The sequence below is a fragment of the Solenopsis invicta genome, chromosome 15 (genome assembly GCF_016802725.1).
Source record: "Solenopsis invicta isolate M01_SB chromosome 15, UNIL_Sinv_3.0, whole genome shotgun sequence".
In the NCBI taxonomy this organism is placed as follows: Eukaryota; Metazoa; Arthropoda; class Insecta; order Hymenoptera; family Formicidae; genus Solenopsis; species Solenopsis invicta.
The window spans coordinates 1,820,484-1,841,901 of record NC_052678.1 but is presented as its reverse complement, the minus strand read 5'-3'; the positions used below and the strand labels follow the sequence as shown (position 1 = coordinate 1,841,901).

Below are 21,418 nucleotides of genomic sequence, written 5' to 3'. Positions count from 1 at the left end.
TTTATGCTCTCTATTGTTAAAATAAAAAATAAATTTCTATCGTTATCTGACTGTGTAATTTTTTTGTAATAGAATAAATAATAATTCCAGTTACATAATAAAATGACAATTAAATAACAAATCAATAATAATAAATAATAAAAATAAATAACAAATAAATCATAATTTAAAGCAGTTGCAGATGAATTACACCATGGATAAAACACTGTTTGTCGAAATGTGTTTATATCGTGCCACGTTTAATACCTGACTAAGAGAATAACGCTAATGATCAAGGAGAACGTGGAGGCAAAACTGAACATCAACAATTGATTTCTTCTCTTTATTTTGTGTTGTGTTTCTAATTCTTCCTAGCAAGTATGTCAAGCAATTCAAAATAAGATTCGTTTAATAATTCAGTGTTTTTTTGTAAATTGAGACTATTGTTCTGCTTTTTTATATGTATTATTTCAAAGATCAATCATTTATAATATTTTGGTTTTTTGTCTAAAATTGATACATTGTTCCAATTCATTAAATGATTGTAATTTACAATATGTTCTGAGATGACAGAGTGTTTTGACGAATCTAATTTTATATTATTTACATGCTCTTTTATTCTTGTATTTAATTATCTTTTGGTTTGGCAAAGTAATTCTGTCTCTCTCCCTCTCCCGTCTGGTCACGTGATATCAGCGTGATATTGATAGGCGCAGGTGAAAGCGAGTAGTGGGGGAATCGGCTTGACACGGCTACGTGGTGGGGACAAAGGTATAAATACCGCCGCACCAGGCCGGAGCGCTCTTGTCGGCTTCTTTTTTACGGCCCTGACACTCTGGGTGTACTCGGAGCTCCTCTGCTGGGTGTTCTCGGCTTTCTGCCTACTCCCTGCCGGGCGTACTCAATTTTCCTGCTCCGGCCGTACTCTGTTTCCTGCCTATTCTCTGCCAGGAATACTCGGCTTCCTCAACCGGGCGTTCTCAGTTTTCCTGCTCCGGGCGATACCTCTCGGTATCCTGTCCCGCTTTTCTCTGTCCGTTCTAATATTCCGAGCTGTTAATATGTTTTTATTCCAGGAAGCGGCTTTGATTATTTTTGAGTCGACGACGACTTCCTCTAATAATCAAAGCCGCTCCCATCTGCTGGATTCATTCCAGGAGATCCCCAACCTCCGGATTTTGTAACGGTTTATTTCATCCCACCGAGTGTTCTCTGTGTAGCGAGCATACTCCTTTTTCCCTCCTCAGGCGAGCGTTTAGGTTTAGGTTAAATAGCGTTTAGTTTGTAAAATCAGCGGTTTAGTAAGACTTCCGCGACACTGCGCCGTAATTGTTATAACTAAAATTTATATTTTCTCTAAGTTTTCCCACAAGTAAGAAGCGTGCCGGGGGAAACGTATCTCAAAGGTGTCGTTTTCACCATTAATAAAACTTTCTTTTTCTTTGTAATTGTGGCGTGTAAGATACATTAAATTTTTTAGAATAAAAATTTAATTATTATTATGAGATAAGTCGGTGATCATTCCTTTCTCCGATTCTAGAACTGGCGAGCTAATTCGCGAGAAAGGTCGAACGTTATATGACGCCCGAATAAGGACTTAATCTGTAGAACTCCGACTTGTTATAAATGTCTCCTACAGTCTTACGCAAAGAGATATATACAATTATTCTAAAGAACAAATAATTAGACAAGTAAACAAGCTTGACGTAGATAGTACCGGTACTTTTGCGGAGCTTCGACAATAGCTCCTCTGATTCATTACAAGGCATCTCGATCAATTAGAGATGCTTGATATGGATAATGATCAAAAAGAGGAAGAGCCTTCTCAAACAGTCATCAATCCACCCGCCGATGAGGTTACCGACCGTCCAGATTCGGCAAAAATAATGAATCAAATGCGTAAGTGGGGTTGTCATTTTGATCCTCTTTTTTTTCTGGAATGGCTAGACGAATTACGACAGGGTTATGAATTTACAGGCGAGCAAATGTTGATAGGACTACCCGAAATGCTGCGAGGCGACTCTTTGCTTTAGTATCAGAACTGTCAAAATTCCTGGACCACTTGGGGCGGTTTCTGTAATGACTTTAGAAAACAATTTCTACTCCGCCAGTTTCGGACTCGGATCACGGCCGTCGTCTCGCCACAAGTTATTGGCCGGCATGGATTCCCAACGGGACACCAGCGCCGTCGTTTTCCAAGTTCCGGACAATAACATTCCACCATGAATGAACGTCCAAACAGAATAGAGCACGTTGGTACTGATAGACATCAAGGCATTAATAACACCGCCTCCACCGCTACCGGTCCGGATTTGGTTGCCGACGGGGAGAGCCGTAGATGTTCCATTTTGCTGTCCATAAAAGTCACAAGTATAAGTTACGGCTTTTGGGTGATCGGTGGGTGATGCGTTTTGATCGTCGGGGCCATTTACGTACACTCCGGCGGGCAAATTGAATCTTTCGCACTTTGTCAGCTTAAGGAGGCGAAGATGATGTAACGATTGCAAACAAAGTTCTATTTATCTCTTTCTATTTAGCTCTTTCTTCCGTCCAATCACGCGGTATCAGCGTAATATTGGTGGGTGCAGGTAAAACCGAGTAGTGGGGGAAACCCACGTGAAACGGCCGCGTAGTAGGGATGCAGGTATAAATACCGCCGCGCCGGAGTACTCCTGTCGGCTCCTTCTTTTTGGCGCTAGTACTTCAGGTATTGTGTATTCAGAGCTTTTTTGCTAGGTGTTCTCGGCTACCTGCATCGGGCGTTCTCGGTTTTTCTGCACCGGTCGTACTCGGTATCCTGTTCCGTTTTTGCGTCCTAATAATCCGAGCTGTTAATCTATGTTTTGATTCCAGGAAGCGGCATTGATTATTTCGGTGTCGATGACGGCATCCTCCAGGAGTTTCGCGCTCATTTGCTGGATCTATTTCAGGAGATCGCTGGCCTCCGGATTTTGCTATGCTCCATTTCGTCCCACCGAGCGTTCTTTGCGTAGCGAGCATACCCCCTTTTCCCTCCTCAAGCGAGCGTTTAGATTAAGTAGCATTTACGTAGTTTGTAAAATTAGTGGTTTAGTAAGTAAGATTTTTGCGACGCCGCAATTATTATAACCAAGATTTATATTTTTTTTAAGTTTTCCCGCGAGTAAGAAGCGTCCCGGAGGAACGTGTTCTAAAAGTGTCGCCTTTATCATTAATAAAATTTTATTTGTCTTTGTAATTGTGTAAGAAACACATTAAATTTGTTAAAATAAATATTTATTTATTATTATAATATAAGTCAATGTTCATTTCTTTCTTGGAAAATTTATTTATTTTCCTAGAACCGGCGAACTAATCCGAGCCGGCAAGAAAAGTCGAACGTTATATAGTATTTTGAAAAGTTCTTGAGATCAATTACAAAAAATGCTAGAAAAAATAGGGGGAAAGTTTCCATTTAAAAATTTGAAAATCATTTTTATGTGACTTCTGTCTGCGCTAGCCAAGGTCTGATATTTTTGTCTAATGCGCCACTTCAAACCCTACAATTTTTATATAAAACTTTTATATAAGATATTTTTTAGAATATACTCATTGTCAGTTTTCGAAATATTAAGGAGTTTTGCGACTTTTTGGGTACTCTGTACATTATACATTTTTTGTATTAAATATTTTAAAAATATACATGTATTAGATTAATTATACTACAATTAATAAATAAAAACGTAGAATAAAAACAATAATTATATATAATATCCTAATAAAAGTTTTTATATGTAATTATATATAATTATATATAATTATATATCAAATACATTCTTATATGTATATTGGAAAATATAAAATAATATATAATTACATACAATATATAAAATATATACAATTACATAAAATATATAATTATGCATAAATTTTATATATAACTATACATAATTATATATAATTATATATAATTATATATATTTTAATATATGGACATATTTGATATTTAATTGTTCTGTCTACCATTGTACGCGCGGTCGCCTTATTGAACTATAATAATACTGGAATGGGCCTATAAGCGGAAAACATGCGTAAAATAGCATGATAAACAGGACTTCCCCTTCTCTCTAATCACTCTCTGCGCATGTGCATACAGCCGAAATTCTTCATGCTACGTTCATACGACGTTTCATACGACAAAGAGAGAAGCCCTGTAGAATGATCCTTTCTCTCGGCACGCTTTCTGACGGTCAGTGCCCATTCCAGTATTATTATAGTTTAATAGATGATCCTTATTTATCACATATATTTATGATCAGTTTTAAATCATCAGTTCCTCCTAGCAGTTTCTAGTGTGCCCAATGAACAAGATGATAAATTGCTAGCTTGCTTCTCTATTGACAACACGTTATCAGATCTCTGCAAAACTAGCACCTTCACTATCTAAAAAAAATTAGAAATATAGCACAATTAATTGCTTTTTTATTGCTAATTTATTGCCCTAGTTCTAAATTTACTGTTCTTATATATTTGCTGAAAATTAAAATTAAAAGTGGGGATGCTTACGCTAGCATTTCACTCCGAAAAAAATGTATAGAGTAAACAAAAAAACAAGTAAAGTTAAATTTTTTATTAATTAATTGCTCTAAAATACTGCAATAAAATATTAAAAATATTTACTGATAATAAATTTATTCAATATTGATTACAGTAACATATAATAAAAGCTAACAGCCAAAAAATAAGTTTACAATATAAGATTGATAATATACAAAATAACTTCTTTTAAAATCTATTGTTTACAAAACAAATTTGAAATTGATACAAAATGAGAAAAATACAAAAGTATATAAATTATATGAAATAAATGAATTGCAGTGCTGATTTTGATATTAAAATACTTTTTGAATTTATTGCTTTTAAAATAATCCAGTCTCAAATTTATTGCTCGTGGTCTAAGTTAACAAAGTCGATGGACAAGTGGCGGTGCCAGCGTAACGTACAAGAGCAAAGTATACGAAATAAATTAATTGCTGTGCTGACTTCGGTATTAAAATGTTTCCTGAATTTCCAGTTTCGATCTTGATACTTAATATTTCTTAACACAATTATTACTAATTACAATAATTTATTAATAATAATATTTTCTTACAATTATTATTATTATGGTTAACTTAAATCGCGTTGTTTACATTATTCTAATTGTTTACAGTACTCTATATATTTTTTTGTGGAAAGAAAAAGTTTCTAGCGTAACGTTAAGTCAGCACACTCATTTGTGATTTTAATTTCCAGCGAATTGGTAAAAGCAATAAATTCGGGAGGGCAATAAATTAGCAATAAACGAGCAATTAATTGTACCACATTGCCAATTCTTTTTTTAATGGTAGGGATGTTAGCTTCACAGAGATCGTTATCAGTTTGCTCGATGCACCTAAGTACGTCCGACGGCTGCATCAAGTTATTGGACATCGAGACGGTTCCTGTAAGCATATGTCTCTGGGACACGTGAGAGATATAAACGCTGTGATTGTTATTGTGGATGTCAAGTTTTATACTCTGTTCACTGCAAGAACGTACCCAATGCAGTGCAGAGGAAAACTCGTCCGTTTCGCGCATGTTCTTCTACAGAAGGAGAATGCCTCCGTTCAAGCCCGTATATTCACTTCTTTACAGCGAGTAGCATTAGAGCATCAACTTGGCATATCGATATTAATGTCTGAGATGCTATATATTAAAGAACAACGTAGTAGAATAGAATAAATTCGCAAAAGAACATTGAGTGTCGCGACGATTCTTATTTGTGTTTACTTCATAAACTTTTAACAAAAATCAAACATTTTATATAAAGCTGAGATTTAAACGTTTCAAACCTTGTTTGCCTTGTACCTTAAGCGAGAAGTTTATCAAACTCATGAGACACATTACTTTCCCGACTATTTAAAGAAAAGTAAGTTATATTTTAGATTCCCTGACTCCATAAAATATATTAAATTATTATATTTACAGTTGTGTAATTTAAATATATTACAATTGCGATTTAATCACATTAAAATGAAGAAATTATTTCATCTGTTCAATTTTTTATAAGCGGGTCATTTACGTATACGATATTAAGTAACGCTACGCTTTCCCCACTAGGTTGACCGTATGCACAGACCTGGGTACGTTCTTGCAGTAAACATTAAAAATTTTGGAAACGATAAAAAATGTGGAACTTTTTTAAAAAATTTAAAAAAATTTTTTAAATTTTTTCTTCTCGTGAAGTCAAAGTATAAATCAAAACAAAAGAAAAAATACCATAAGAGCTAATTTGAATCATCTCCAGTATAATTTTACAAAAAATTATATTTAATTATTTTTTTAACGGTTACTATACAATGATAAATTTTTTTCCCTCCAATCTTACGCAAAAACGAATGTTTGTGTAAAAATTCAGCTTGCTTATATTTTTGCCGAGCTCACATTCTAAACTGTACTAATTATTTTGTTAATTTTTGGTACTCTCTCTTGTATATACATTTCACAGATTGTTCAAATTAAGAAAACAACTTACTCAGTCAATTTTTCACATTGCTAATTCTTTTATAATATAATTTGAAGACATGGATTAAAGTTCAAATAACATCTTAACTATTCATAAATACGATAAACCTATAAAGGCAATTTTGGGGCACAAAAGTTTAAAAGGGATATCTAATATCTCGTGTGGCTAATTTAGCTATGTTTTTGGCGTTCTGGTTCCTTATTTTTTATTAAATATACGTTTATTAGTACGTATACGTATTTTAAATAGTATAAGAGTAAGTGCATGAAATTGAAAAATAAAATAAAATTATTGTATTATAGTAAAATGTATATATGTCGGAGGCAAATAGCAATTTTAGGAAAATAGTAACTGACTAGGCAAATAGCATTTGCCTGGTCAAATAGCTTAGAATTAAAACACAAAATGCCTATTTTAAAAACCCAATCATTATACAATTTTTGTGTTTTTCAAGCAGGCATGTTGTGTATTTAAAATAGAGAATTAAAAACACAAAATGCCTGCTTTAAAAACACAAAAATTATGTAATTTATTCTAACCTAACCTAACCTGGTAAATGCTATTTGCATAGTCAGTTACTATTTTCCTAAAATTGCTATTTGCCTGCGACATATACATTATTATGTACAGTATAATATTCTTTTGCCTTTTGCATACTAACGCGCGCAACCTGTAAAACTTCTGAGACTCTGTTCGAAGTCCATGTTTCTTAATAACAATAATAATATTTATTCAATTCTTTACCCACTATTTTATATTGTTAAAGTAATAAAATTTTGTTCATTAATAATAAAATCATGTTACAACACATTAGAACAACACTTCATAATATTTTTGCAATAAAATTCTGCAATGTTTCGTCAATTTTTTGTGCTGTATAGGATAAATCTTCATTAGCAATAATTCAACTTCGAATTTGCCTAAGCGAATCTGTAACGGGTGACGTTCTATTATCCACATTATCAATTGCGTAACACTGTATCAAATGTGTCTCTTGTTAATAGAGAAAGATTCTTATGCACAATACTAATTAATGACATGATTTTACAACTTTATTTTATTTATTTTTAATAAAAAGATTAATACGTTTTGTGCATTCGTTTGATTACCAACCACGTTTGCACTCACTTGATTACCAACCACAGCATTTTTTTTAATAACAAAAATAATATCGTGTAACAGCTGTGGTTAGTAATCAAACGAGTGCAAAAATACAGAGTGCTCTATAAGAGAGTAAGTCTAAAGATATTAATGTGTTCACAATAAGAAAAAAGTTGAATACATATTAGTGATTTAATAAAAAAATAACAAACACAAAAAACCGAAAAAATTATTAAAAAAGTAATAAATAAAAATAATTTTTGTGGATTATTATTACTCCCACGTCTCTTGCTGAAAATATTTGTAGCTATTACGAAATTACATATTGGAATATAAATTAAAACTAATTGAAACATTAATATTAATTTAGAGTATCAAAAATAGAAGAAAACGTATGTTCACACAAATGTTAATTCAGATAATAAAAAAACATTATTAGTATTTCAAAAATATGAAAATGTTAGTATTTTTTAAATTATTTTGTTTTTTCTCTATCTTTATATACGTATATATAACATTTAAATTATTTTATTCTACATTTTTGCTATTGATGTCTTAATTGTATAATTTTATTTAATAATTGATCACGATTTAATATATCACATTAACATTTTTGACGGGATCAATCGCGATAAAAATTTGATGTAGATTAAATTATGTCATTCGGGTTTTACCCTCCCGTAGAAAGGGTGGTAAACTTCCAATACAAACAATATGCTATTTGTGCTAATTGTAAGTAATTCAAATCATAAACTTAATTTTTAAAACTTTTTACAATAATTTTTTAATGAATAAGTGACAGCTAAAACCACCTGGAGATCACTAAAAGTCATAACATTGACAATATATGTTAAGATCAAGGTCATTGGAGCAGGATTCTCTATTCAATATATTTACCAATAATAATATTATTGTCAATTTAATTCTTTGATATTACTTTTCTGATTCAACGTAAGAACTGAAATCGAAGCGTTGAAATCGAAAATAATGGTATACAGTTCGGTCAGAAATTGTTTGTAAAAATCACATGAGAAACATTATTTTAGCGCCAAAATCCTGCTATGCCAATAGACTTATTTCGTCTCTAATTGTATATTACGTATATAATTTATATGTTTTTTTTCTTTTATTCCTTTTATATTCAGACAAAATTAAGAAAATATAAAAGATATAAAAATTACATTATTTAATGAAACAATGAAAAATGTAGAAAAGAATAATTATTGAAGGACCGTAATCATAACCGAAAGAAACAATTTAAATGGGTTTCTTTGTTAGTTAAGAAACTCAAACTAGAAAAGTCACTCTATTTTTTTATTAAACCGTAATCGTAACTAAACCAAAATATTCTTTCTATCCAGATCCCTGCCTGTGTAACTGAAGAAAAAATGTAAAATTTCTGATACGCCCTGTATAGTTCCACGCAAGAGTGTATTTGCCGTTGTAAGTCGATATCACGAAAACCGAAGAGAACGGGAGTTTCGTGCCCTTTGTCGATAATTAGATAAGTAAAATGTCCGCCTTTATTTAGGTCAAATTTGTGCGTACTTTGATCTCAACGAACCGTTCTAACTTGAAACGACAGCCTTGCTATTCCTCGCAAGGCACGAAACGCTCGTTTTGTAAAAATAACTGAAAATAGCGAGCCAGGCGGATATCTGCGGATATGATAAACTGCCTTCTGTCGCACGTGTTTTCAACAATGCCCATAACTTACGTTCGTAATATTATTTTTTATTATATCTCATATAAGACGAGGAAGAGCGTAATGAAACGTTTAACGCCTCCAACTTTTCCAAGGACATCGCGCCACTTGGATCGCAAAACGCTCCGTCATCCGTCGTGAACGATAACGAGGAAACGTCCACGCGACGTTATCAATCCCCCTCGACGCGACATCTCGTGGGATATCGTCGGCGTGGCGGATAACGTATGCTGCCAGAGCAGAACGATCACTTCCGGGAAGGGACAGCGCGTAGGATGGTGGTGATGGCAGGACGGATGCGAACAGGGGCGCAAACGAGGGGGCGCGAGGCACATATACGTCGCGATGGCACGCAGAAACGAGACGCCGCCGAGGATGTCTTCGGAGGGCGTGAGAATACACGCACACCGTGTCAAAATATTCCGCTCTCCGCCATCGTTTTATTGATCGCCGTTTGTAGACACGCGTCTCGTAACACCGACGCAATTGTACGTACAAGGATACAAGGTACACACAGCTATACACGCACGCGCGCGCGCACACAGGCAGGTATATATATATATATATATAATATATATATATATATATATATATATACATATATGTGCACACACACAGGCAGGCGCGCGCGCACACGTACCGTACACAACTCGCACGCAGGGCAGCTGTACCTTGTCGGATAACACTTGGCTCGTTCATCGCGAATATTTCGTTTCGGCAACGTTACGCACGACAGATTTTCGCATCCGTGAATAGCGTCAACGCGAAACTTCTCGCTACTATCTCCGGTACTCACGTGATTTTTCCGCTTGCGCGAATCGCTGCGTTTTCCTGGCAACAGACGTGGCACAGGCGCCCGGATGCGTGGTGACTCGCGCGGAGTATCAGACCGCGACAGCCATGTTGGGAGGGCGTAGCGCCCCTAACCGGCCTGCGTCGAAGTAGATCCTCTCTTCTCTACCCCCTTCGCTCGCGCCATCGCGTTCTCCACCCATCCACCCACCCTCTCGCTGTTAGACTGAATGAAATTTTCGATGCGCGAGCATCATTAATCAATCGAGAAACTTGGCTCGATAAACATGTCATATAAAATAGGATAATAATACAGGACGCTCCGAAAACATCGGATTTCTTCAATCGCAGCTTTCACAGACGACATTGGAATAACCTTCCACCAAAAACTAAACAAGTTTATATTTCACAAAACGAATTTGTTTTCAAACCGCGTAAATATGGCAATTTTTCTCTGGATAATATAACAGATGTCACAACAAAGTTATAAGCTTCAATTTATATTTTGAAAACTTATTTAGAAGAACAAGAAAAAAAGAAAAGTGTACTTTAGAGAAAAAATCTCTGAAGTCGTTTGTGTGGTTCTCGTAAAAATTTTACATTTATTACCTATTTATCTGATGTTTTACATTTATCTTTTTTTTTATAACATTAATCCTTAGAATACAAAAATAGATATTTCGTGTCTAATCGATTTCTAGTGACAGGAGTTTTTCAAAATTTCACAAACAGCCCTCCATTTTTTACCATATCCTAAAAAATATTTGTAACAGAGAAGACACTGGTGTGAGTTGAAATAATCGAGGCTATCAATTTTCTTATCAACAGCATTGAGTTTGTTTTTGAGTCGAGGCACCAGTGACCTATATTTGTACACAACGTGTTCTTTTTATGAGAATTTATATTTTATAAAAATCATTGTAAATATTCTATTTTTAATCTAAATTAATGTCTGTTTTCATTAAAAATTCTTTTCTCAAAAGAAAATCGTTTATTTAAAAAAAAAGAATTTGAAGAGCAGAATTGAGATGTCGAATTATTAAAATTGAACAAGACAACAATGAGCTTTTTAAAAAAGATATTATATTTTTGCACCAAAATATAAAAGAATGCTCATTTTTTTTACTATACTTGATTTTTCCTGTTCTATTATTGCAAATTACTCATTTTAATGTGCTTGTATAATTATTTTTTCAAGAATTCGAAGCTCCTATATTTTTCCCAAAATTTTATACTTAAATTTAAAAAACTCTAGAACCATTTTTTATACACATACACATACATATACATTTTTCAAGTATCACTTTAAATAAAAAATGAAAAAGTGATCAAATGCGAGATACACTTGATTGTACTAATAAAGTGCCTGTTTTTATATTATGTTAAGGATTAATAAAAATGATAAAGATGAAGAAGGAAATATTATTTAAAGTATAAAGCAATTGTTTTTTACTTTTTATTTAAAATATAATAAATTGTTTTTAACCCGCTATTATTCTTATATGAGGCGTACGCTCAATTCACATCTGATTTTTTTAATTGCATAGATGTGGTATAAAAGTTGACTCCGAAACTTTCTAACTTTTTTATCTGCAGCTTTCTAGATCACATTTACATGGTTACTTTTCGATTTTATTTAGTACATTTTTTGTAAAAGTTTTTAGAAATTTTACTCTGTGGTACATTTGAGCGTTGCACTCATGACGGAGCAAATGTAACAATCAATGTGCTTCACGCTGTTGACTAACCTCAATAATTTATTGTGACGGAATGACAAACTAAATGTTTCTTTATTTTGTTTTTATAAGATTGTGTTGATGTAACACAGGTTGACTGTGTTTACCATTTTTATTTCTTTTATTACTTTTTTTTTTCTCTTAACGATCATCTTTATGTGCTCTAAGAAAACTATATGGCAACACTGCATGAAGTGATGTAGCGATGTAGTGACACATTTAGGGTGTTCATACGAGACTACCAATGTTTATTTGTCGATAAGGATAAAGTTTTAAAAAGTTTTAAAAGGCCAAGTTCGATTTTGATATTTTACAGATGCATGAAAATAAATGTAGTCAAATCTATAAATGCGAAGTGATGAAAATGCTTAGTTTTTGAAATATTCAAATTTTATTTATTGAACATATTTAACATTTTTCAGGATTTTGATATAAAAAATAATTAAAATTGGAAACTAATTTTGTGTAATGATTGGTTGTACATTATTAATACGCTAAGAAATTGTGCATACAATTTGACAAAATATTATAAAAAAAAAAAAAAAAAAAATTAAAAAAGTTATCGTCTTTTTTTTAATTAATAATATCTAAATAAAAACCTAACTCAGGTAGAACACAAAGTCATCATAATTATGTCATATGATGTCATTGAGTAACAAATGAATGATTTTTGACATCATTCTGATTTCTGTGTTCTATCTGGGAATTTAATTAAAACAATCTCTTTTTTTCATCATTTATCTCTTGATTAATTTAACAAAACAAAATACATATTGTAAAATTTTTATAATCACTAATCTTAATTGTGTATTCTTGATTCTTTATTCCCTTAATGCTATTGTATAAGTCAAGAATCTTCCATAAGAAGCAATAAAATCATATAATGACATAATTAAAAAGACATAACTTATTGTTAATTCTAATATAATTTTTTGTTTTGATGACCTGGTTTATTCTCACTCATGCTACAAAGATATGTGTCTTTAATAGATTTAGATTGCGGCCCACTTGACGCTACAAATACTTTGAAGCGGTTGATTGATCAATCAGAATAAAAAATTTTACGAATGGATCAATTAAAGAAGACTACGAAGCGTTTGTAGCGTCAAGTGGGAACAGCTTTAACTCCTATATACTACCTCCTATATACTCCTATATACTACTCGAAATATTACAAAAGTGTGTACAAAACTTGAATTTAATCAACATCATGTTAAATTTTTTTGCCTTCCTGCAATGACAAATCTATCACGTATTAAAAATGAACTTATAAAAATTAGCAAAGTCTCCAGCGCAAAGTGAGCATTATACAAATACCCTCACAAAATAAGTTATAAGAACAAAGTTCCAGGTTTTAATAAATATTTTAAAGACCCATTAAAAGAAATAAAAATCTTTTGAACTTGTTTGTTTCTTCCAAAAGTTCTATATTTACATTTTCTATATTTACATGTTTATATTTTCCGTTTCTGTTTGATTCTTGCTGGAACAAAATTATTTACTATATAATGCTAATAGAAAATAATTGATTATTGTAATTCAGACAAAAAAGGTTTTTGTAAGAAATCGTTCAATTATTTTATATGTGTAATTTATTTTATGTTCTCCATTTTGGACAGAATCGATTGTAAGAAGACTATTTTCACGGATTTCTTAGTCAACTTAGAATCGATTTCTTTCAAGAGATTTCTCTCGGGAGAAATCGATTTTAAATTGACTAAGAAATCCGTAATGAAAATAATAGAAGATTACGAGACATTTTGTATGCATTTTTAAAAAATTTTCTCATATTTCTTTATTTTTATAGATTTGCTATAATAATAGGAAAAGTTAGAGATTACAATACGTTCGTACAAAAGAAAACCTTTGAACTTTCTTACGTGTTTTTCTTCTTTGTGATCGGAATTACTGTGCAAACAGTCGTTTTCGCGATTGAAAGACGCTTCTTACGGAATCCTCCTTCTTGACAAATACGATCGAGCATCCTTGCTTAGGGGAAGGTAAACCCCTAAATCTCCCCTCAGATGTGCAGTTACGCATCGCCTTGGAGATGTGCGCATCGCGGAAAACGTCAGTATTCGACGTTCCTTTTCACAGAAACCAATGAGATATCGGTTATGAAAATGGATAAGAAAACCATCTCGATTTATATCGGCGTCCGCTGACTCTTCGTTCTCATTATTTTTATCAGTTTACTCCGCTAATGCTTCTCGCAAGAATTTCGCTTCTTATCATATAAGCAGACTCGAGATTTGGATCCCGCGACCTGGCGCGTGTCAAGGCCCACCATATTTCTTCTTAGATCCTAGAGGATTCTTGAGGATCTCGGATTTTAATTAAAAATGTGTAACAGGCGGATGCACGTTTCACCGCTAATGGTAGCAATCAAGACGTCAGATTGTTTTGCTAATGAGCGAAAGTAACCGCGAATGAAAGATTAATTGCCCTTTGTCATTTGTAAGCTGGCGTCTGCAACGAGCTTAAATATGTAGTGTTTTAAAATAAGTTTTACGACCAACTTGCATATTATTTTATCTTAATGTCAACGAAACGACAGTTCCAATTGTGGGTCAAATTTGCAAAGTTTAATGTTTTATAAATACATATACACTTATAAATAAATTTATACAACATTTTTTGCATTTTTAATTTTGTAATTACTGTAATATGAAATAGCTTTCTCAATCATTGCTAATATTTAAGAAAAAAGCGGAAAGCTATCTTTAATAACTTCTCCAAATACTTCTTTAATAATTCTTTAAAATTATGATATTTTTACTAAATTTTTACTATTTAATTAAACTAAACCCACAATAACACATATTAACGTACATTAATAACATATATACAGAAAAGAAGATGCTATTATGGCTTCAGATATAAGTAAATAGATATTTGTTATAAAACATTTTTACTTTTGAGCATTTTGAAATTTCTTTTCCTACAATACATTTTTCTCATTTGATTTAACATATAATTTCTTATTCTCTTTAAACTTGGTCTTATTATCACGAATATACATTGATGGTCATGAGAATAAAGCTATTTATATCAAATCGGTGCATTTATATTAATTTTTTATTTCTTTATTTTAATATAAGTTACAATAAAACGAAAATTTGTTTTTAGTCTTTTATGTTTGAAATAAATAATCATATGACAAAATAGATTTAGTACAAATTTAAACTTTAGCATTTTTGTGATTGTTGTTTTCCTTTCTCAGTGATATTATCTTCATGACCACTACTGTATGCATAGTTGAGTGTCCTTTTTCTTTTATTTAACATTTGACGAGTGTAAACATTTTGAGTTATCCAAAGTTAAATAACATGGGATTTTGTTAATACAGTTCTTCAAACGTACTAACAGCTCTAATACAGTGAAACAATAATAATAGTTATCAAATGTTGAATGAAATAATGCCGATTAAATATTTAGTTAATAACATATAACATCTGTCTCATATTCTTTCTTCAAAATTTTTAAGTAATTATTCAATAAATTGATTGTAATTCTATTATTGTATTAAGCTATTGTTTATATTGCATACATTATAGAATTTTTGTACTACATTCTATGTACGAAAGATATTATGCACTGGAAAGAAAGAGTTTAATAACAATAATCCAGCTTTGATGGAATAACTTTTATTAAATATTTAGTTAATAACAAATACTTAGTAATATTTAGTAATCATATTAATGGTAATTAAACATAATGATTATAACCAATTGATTACTTTAAATGGTTATTAAATGTTACTATATATTTTGTTATATTAATCGAACATTTAATTGAATTATTTTATTTAATTATTTTATTAATTAAATTATCAATCAAATTATTAATTATTTGATCAAAGCTTAATAATAATTACCATCTGGGTTTAATTATATTTACCAAACTCTTTTTTCAGTTTGTGTATAGGATGCTTGGTAATTATTACAATGCTGTTAGGTAAAAACACAATGAACTAAATGGAGTAGAAAAGTCCTCTGCGCATTTTGTGATTTTCGCAATATTTAATTTGAAAATGAACTTATACAAATCTCTACGAATCAACAAATCTACGTCATTTGGCAATAAGAGACTACCTAGTAGCGTTTATAGATGTAGTGCGCGGCGAAATAGTGGAAAAAGCGCTTTATAAAACAACAATGGCTATGCACGAGCGACGTTATTCTATTTTATACGCTTGTTTTATTTAGTATGTATTACATTCTACCTGCCTATTAGTGCGCATGCGTTGTCAATTATCAGTCATATTATCAAACATATTGTACATTTGCATAATTTGCAATTTCCTCTTTCCTCTTTATTTTGAATAATTAATTTTCTAACAAAACTGTTTTCGCGCAAAAACAAAATCAATTTTTTAAATCTACTTTTGTCGGGAGGAGGGGGGTGGGATATATTATCACCTCTGTTTTTCCTCGATTTATTATGCATTGTTATAACATTTTTATAAATAATAAGTAATAAATTTTTTACAACTTTAAGTCTACAATTGATTAAACAACTTTAACGAATGTAATCATTAATTTTTCAATTTAAAATTAATTAAAATATTAATTAATAACAAAATTATGATGCAAAATGTTCTTTTCTACATTTAAATATCTATTAATCAATATCTATTAACCAATAATAGTGACGTTTATACATAAGCGTTTTTTAAATATTTTTCCAAAATTTATAATTGATTTATCAAATATATATAATTTTTTTTTTAAATTATAATATTTACTGCTTACTTTGACATCATTAACTTTCTTAATTCCTATAAGAGCATATTTTTTTTCTATTTGATAGACTTCTGTGAAATCTTGCTTCTATGTTATTTGGATCGCTGATTATAATTTTACTTTATATGACAGATCCAATGTAGTTGCAATATAAAAGTAAATTAGTATAAATAGAATTCTATTTTCAGTTCTCAACTTTTTGATAGAAAGATCCAAGCTTCAATGCCAGGACTTTCCACAATTGGTGAAACATCTGGTTCATGCGTTATGAATTTATAAAAATGGTTAAAAACGTTTTATAGAGGTTTCAATTTCTTTTTTGTCGGAAACCTTATGTGACAATTTATATATTATTTGTATTCAGCGCACCCTATTTATTAAAGACATTTTATGACAAAAGGTACTTGTAGCATAATATAATTTTTATTTTTGCACAATAAACAAGTAATATTAAAAAATATATTTTATAAAAAATATATAAAGAATATTCAATAAAATTTTTAGTTTCTTATCTTAAATACTTTCCAAAAAAGAAAAGAAATGTTTGTTTTTCAATTTTATTTCTTTATAAATAATTAAAAATAAACAATTGGATATAAAAATTATGGAAACAAGTTATAGTAAAAAGTAAGTAATAATAGGTATAAAAGAAAAATATAAAGTTACAAATAGTTTCATTAAACTGTGACCAATATCTCTTAAAAATTAAAAAAAAGCAAGCATTATACTTCTTTCTGCCCCTTAAATAATTGTTAAATATATACAAAATAAATCATTTTATTCTTAAGTAATCCATAATTGGAACTATCACCTTAAAAATAATTGTCATTTATCAAAAAAAAGGTTCTTTTTCCGGTTCTCAACATTATACATTTATACATTTTTGTAATAAAGCTTCAAATTCAAACGTAAAATAAAATTTATTTAAAGTAAGTTAATTGTGCTTGATGGAGCACGAAATTTACTTTAGGAATAGAAAATATACGGATAGCAGTACAATACAAATAACTGTGTGAGAAACAGACGCCTGGTCCATTCGTCACGTTGTCACCGTGAGGCATTAATATTTCATAGGAACGCCAAAGACTAATCTTCTTCTCCATCGCACTATCGCCACCGTTTATTCATCCGTCTGATTATACAATACCGAGAGAATAAATTGATTAGATTGTAATTGATGTTTTCAAACTGTTGAAGACACAAAATACAAACTCTCGCAGATTGCCAGTCTACCATTTTAGTTAAGAAGAAGAAAATAAATATTAAAGTAACAATTCCTTTGGGCGGAATAGCTGTACAAATTTTCTCGACAAGCGCGTGTAACCGGCGCTTTTTTTCTTCTTTTTCATCAGAACGTACACAACATCCCGAGAGCAAACTGCCGCGAAACATCACTGCTGGAAAATCGTTAAAATCCAAATCCCCGATATATTGTCCTCATTGCGCTGGGCGGAAAAAAAAGGGAAGCAGAGACAGCGGAAACCCAAACGGTTTCCGCACGAGTTTTTATCGTTACGGGCGCTGTTTTTTCGTGTTCGTTATATATTTGTACATACACTCTTCCCTTTTCTCAGTCGTACCATCTCGTCGCGCGATAAACTCCATCGCTCGCGGGGGACGAAAATAAAGGTCGCCGCGACGAGGGCGCGCAAAATCGCCGCCCTTTCCGCTTCTCCCTCGCGGATCCCTCATTTCTGCTTTTCCGACGAATTGTTAATGAAGCGCTCGTGAAACGGTTACCTAACAAAGTTGCAAACTCGAATTGTTAATCACGCGCGCTAGATAACCGTGGTATGCACCGGTTCTTCACTGCCGGTCTCGATAATGGGCGTAATCAAGCGCGCGATAATCAACTTCACTTTTGTGTGCATTAAGTCGGCCCGCTGATAATGTATAACTTTCGATGTATATTAATGAGAGAAGTTGAGTTGAGGTGCGCCGCTTTGTATCAGAAATCTGATCTTTATGGTTTGATGGTACAACGAAGGTATAATACATGAATCTTGTGGGAAAAAAAAGTGTTGAACTTTATTCTTGGGCGTGTAACTTTTCATTCGAGGTATTGCAACTTCGGTTACGCTGGTTGCTTCGCCGAAGTATTATAACATAGCGTTCAGCTCGCAGCAATATCATAACCGAATCGTGCGAGTAATTACGCCACGAGCTTCAAATGCTAATTAACACGGGGAATTTCTGTCATGAGCACGAGTGCCGAAATAACGGTCATACCACCTAGGAGCGAGTGTTGGTTGAAATGTACATGTCTCGGTGGTAGATGTGAGCCTAAGCATCCTCAGATCGCGTTTCAAAAAGCGCTGATTTCGGAAAAGGTGAATTGAAGATACGAGAGAGTATCACCCCGCGGGGACTTTTTCTTACTTACGTGGCGAATTTTGTTCTGGCACGTTAGCACGTCGAGGTTACCCATAAAGGCACCATCGAGGCATCATCAAGAAATTTTATACGCATTGAAAAGCGGATAATATGGAATATCTGTTTTGTTAATTTCTTTTTATAAATTATAAATGTAATTAAATTAATATTACTCCAACATTAATAAATATTAAGGTTTTTAATTTATGCAAAATTCTTAAGAAACGTGTTAGTTATTATTAAGTGAGAGTAATAAAAATCTCCAAATTTAAGTCCAACTTTGATATTAACAAACAAATAAAAGTGTGAAAATGAAGGAGTCTAAAATACATCTACATTATAAATAAGTAGAGTATAATATAGAAACGTTTATATTTTTATGCTAAAATAATTTAAAATTACTAACAGTTTATACACATAAAATGGAAACCACATAAGAAAAAATTTTAAATATAGGAATTTCTGATATAATTATACTTTTTATAAAAAAATATACAAAATGTTATAATAATAAACGTTACAACAACAAGTAAAATTAGGACCGACAAAATGAAATTGATGAGTAATATAATGATCTGATAAATATTTTAAAACATTGTAAAGAATTTATTAATAAGCATCAAGATTCGCTGTAGACTGATAATAGTTTTTTCACATTTTTATATTTAAAATAAACGTTATAATATATTTAATATTCTCTATTGTACAAGTATTTAATGTTACACTTTGATATGACAAATAAAATTTCTGTGTCAATAAAAAAGAACTGCAATTATATAATATTATGCATACAATATTATTAAAAATGTCTATATAAACATTAAAGAATTTATTTTGAATTTAAGGGAACACGATTAAGACAATGCTGTGACATTTTCAAGAACAATAAAAATAAATAAGTATTTGCCTAAAAGAAATTTGTTGTGTGTCGCACTATGTTGCTGTTTATATAGTATATTTTGCAACAATTACAATTTTTAGCAATTGTAATCTGCATGCAGTATTTTCTTTTTAAAAAGTCTTTTTTTGTACAATCCATATTGTTTTTATTCTATTCCGCGGTTGCTTCTATTAAAGGATCAGATCGTTGTAAAAGTTTGAAAAAATCTTTAATTAAATGTTTTGACAATATTGGAAAATAGATTAAATTGTATGTAACATATAATGTTTAGTGAGCAGCAACTTTTCAAAAAAATGGTTCTGAACTAATTTATCAACCAATATATCTACCAAATTTGATATTTTTAAATAGAAATTTTGTTTTTATTTGATAACGCGTTTTCCGCTGTTAATTGCTTAGTTTTTTTTTCAACAAGATAATGGGTCGCATTTTTCATGAAATCTGTATTTAATCCCATGAGTTTAAAAATATACTTTTCTGTAACAGTAAACTTTTAAAAATATTATAATTTTTCTACAATAGATGTAAGTACAAAAAATAAGTAAGACTTTTATTTTTGATTTTAGTTTAATTTTAAAATTAAATAAGAGAAGTTTAGCAAATGTAAAATGTAAAAAATTTGAAACTAAAGAATATAATAATTGGACCTAATCACGAATCAATTTCTTTAGTTAGTGATAAATGATTTTGGAAAAATCCCCTTGAAAAAAATCGATTTCAAGTTTTAATTAATATCACGTTGAGAAATTCAAAATATATTTCGAACAGAAGTTTTATAGTTTCCAAAGTATTTCATAATGGTGTAATTAGATTTTTTCAATGTTAAATTTTCCAAAATATTTCCACTATTTTTTGTGTTTAATTTTTAAATGTTTTTTTTCAGCTAATTGTAAGTTAAATTAAACTAAATTAAATTTCATGTTACGCCAAATTCAACTATGTATAATAAAGTTGTATGCAGCAAACATATTTTTCAGAAAATAAGCTGAAAACGCCCTTGCATGCGTGTTCAATTTTATCGGTCCCCTATTTGGCTACACAGTGAAACAGAATCCGACAAAACTGACCAAAACTAAGCTTCAATTTTATAAGACTCGAATATTTTTGATTTCTGAATATTTTTAGTCTCTAAACATCTTATATATTCAAATTATTATTATTTTCTATGTGTAACGTAGAAAATAATAATAATTTGAATATATAGGATGACGCAATAACGCTATTTATCTTTGTTATTTTTAAAGACATAAAAATATTTTAATTATGAAAATTGTATACGTTAAAAGGGCAATACATAATATATTAATAACAACAGCGATATCAGATATCAATTGCATATACGTATTAAAAATGTATTATTGATACCGACTTTGTGCAACGTTATATAAATAACTTTATAACTTCTGGATAAGCATTATTAAGTAGCTATACGTAAGCAATGCTTTAAATACATATTGGAAGAATAAATCTACCTACCAAAAGTGATTTTAATGTTTCATTTTACTCCACTCTTTTATGTGTAGTACGAAATATAGTATACTTTTATACGTGCATTAAACATAGATAAAAATTTTAATAAAT

General features: G+C 31.1%; 1 protein-coding gene across 2 annotated transcripts in view; it reads right to left on the bottom strand.

Annotated features, from left to right (window-relative positions):
* LOC105201708 overlaps positions 1-21,418 on the bottom strand; it is a 66,799-nt gene that overhangs the window by 23,763 nt on the left and 21,618 nt on the right. The window contains exon 1 of one of the 2 annotated variants that reach the window (XM_011169852.3): positions 10,087-10,562. The exons of the other annotated variant lie outside the window; for it this stretch is intronic. The gene's annotated coding sequence lies outside the window, so the exon portion shown is untranslated. Of the gene's footprint in view, positions 1-10,086; positions 10,563-21,418 lie in introns of those variants that run through there. 2 annotated transcript variants of the gene reach the window in all.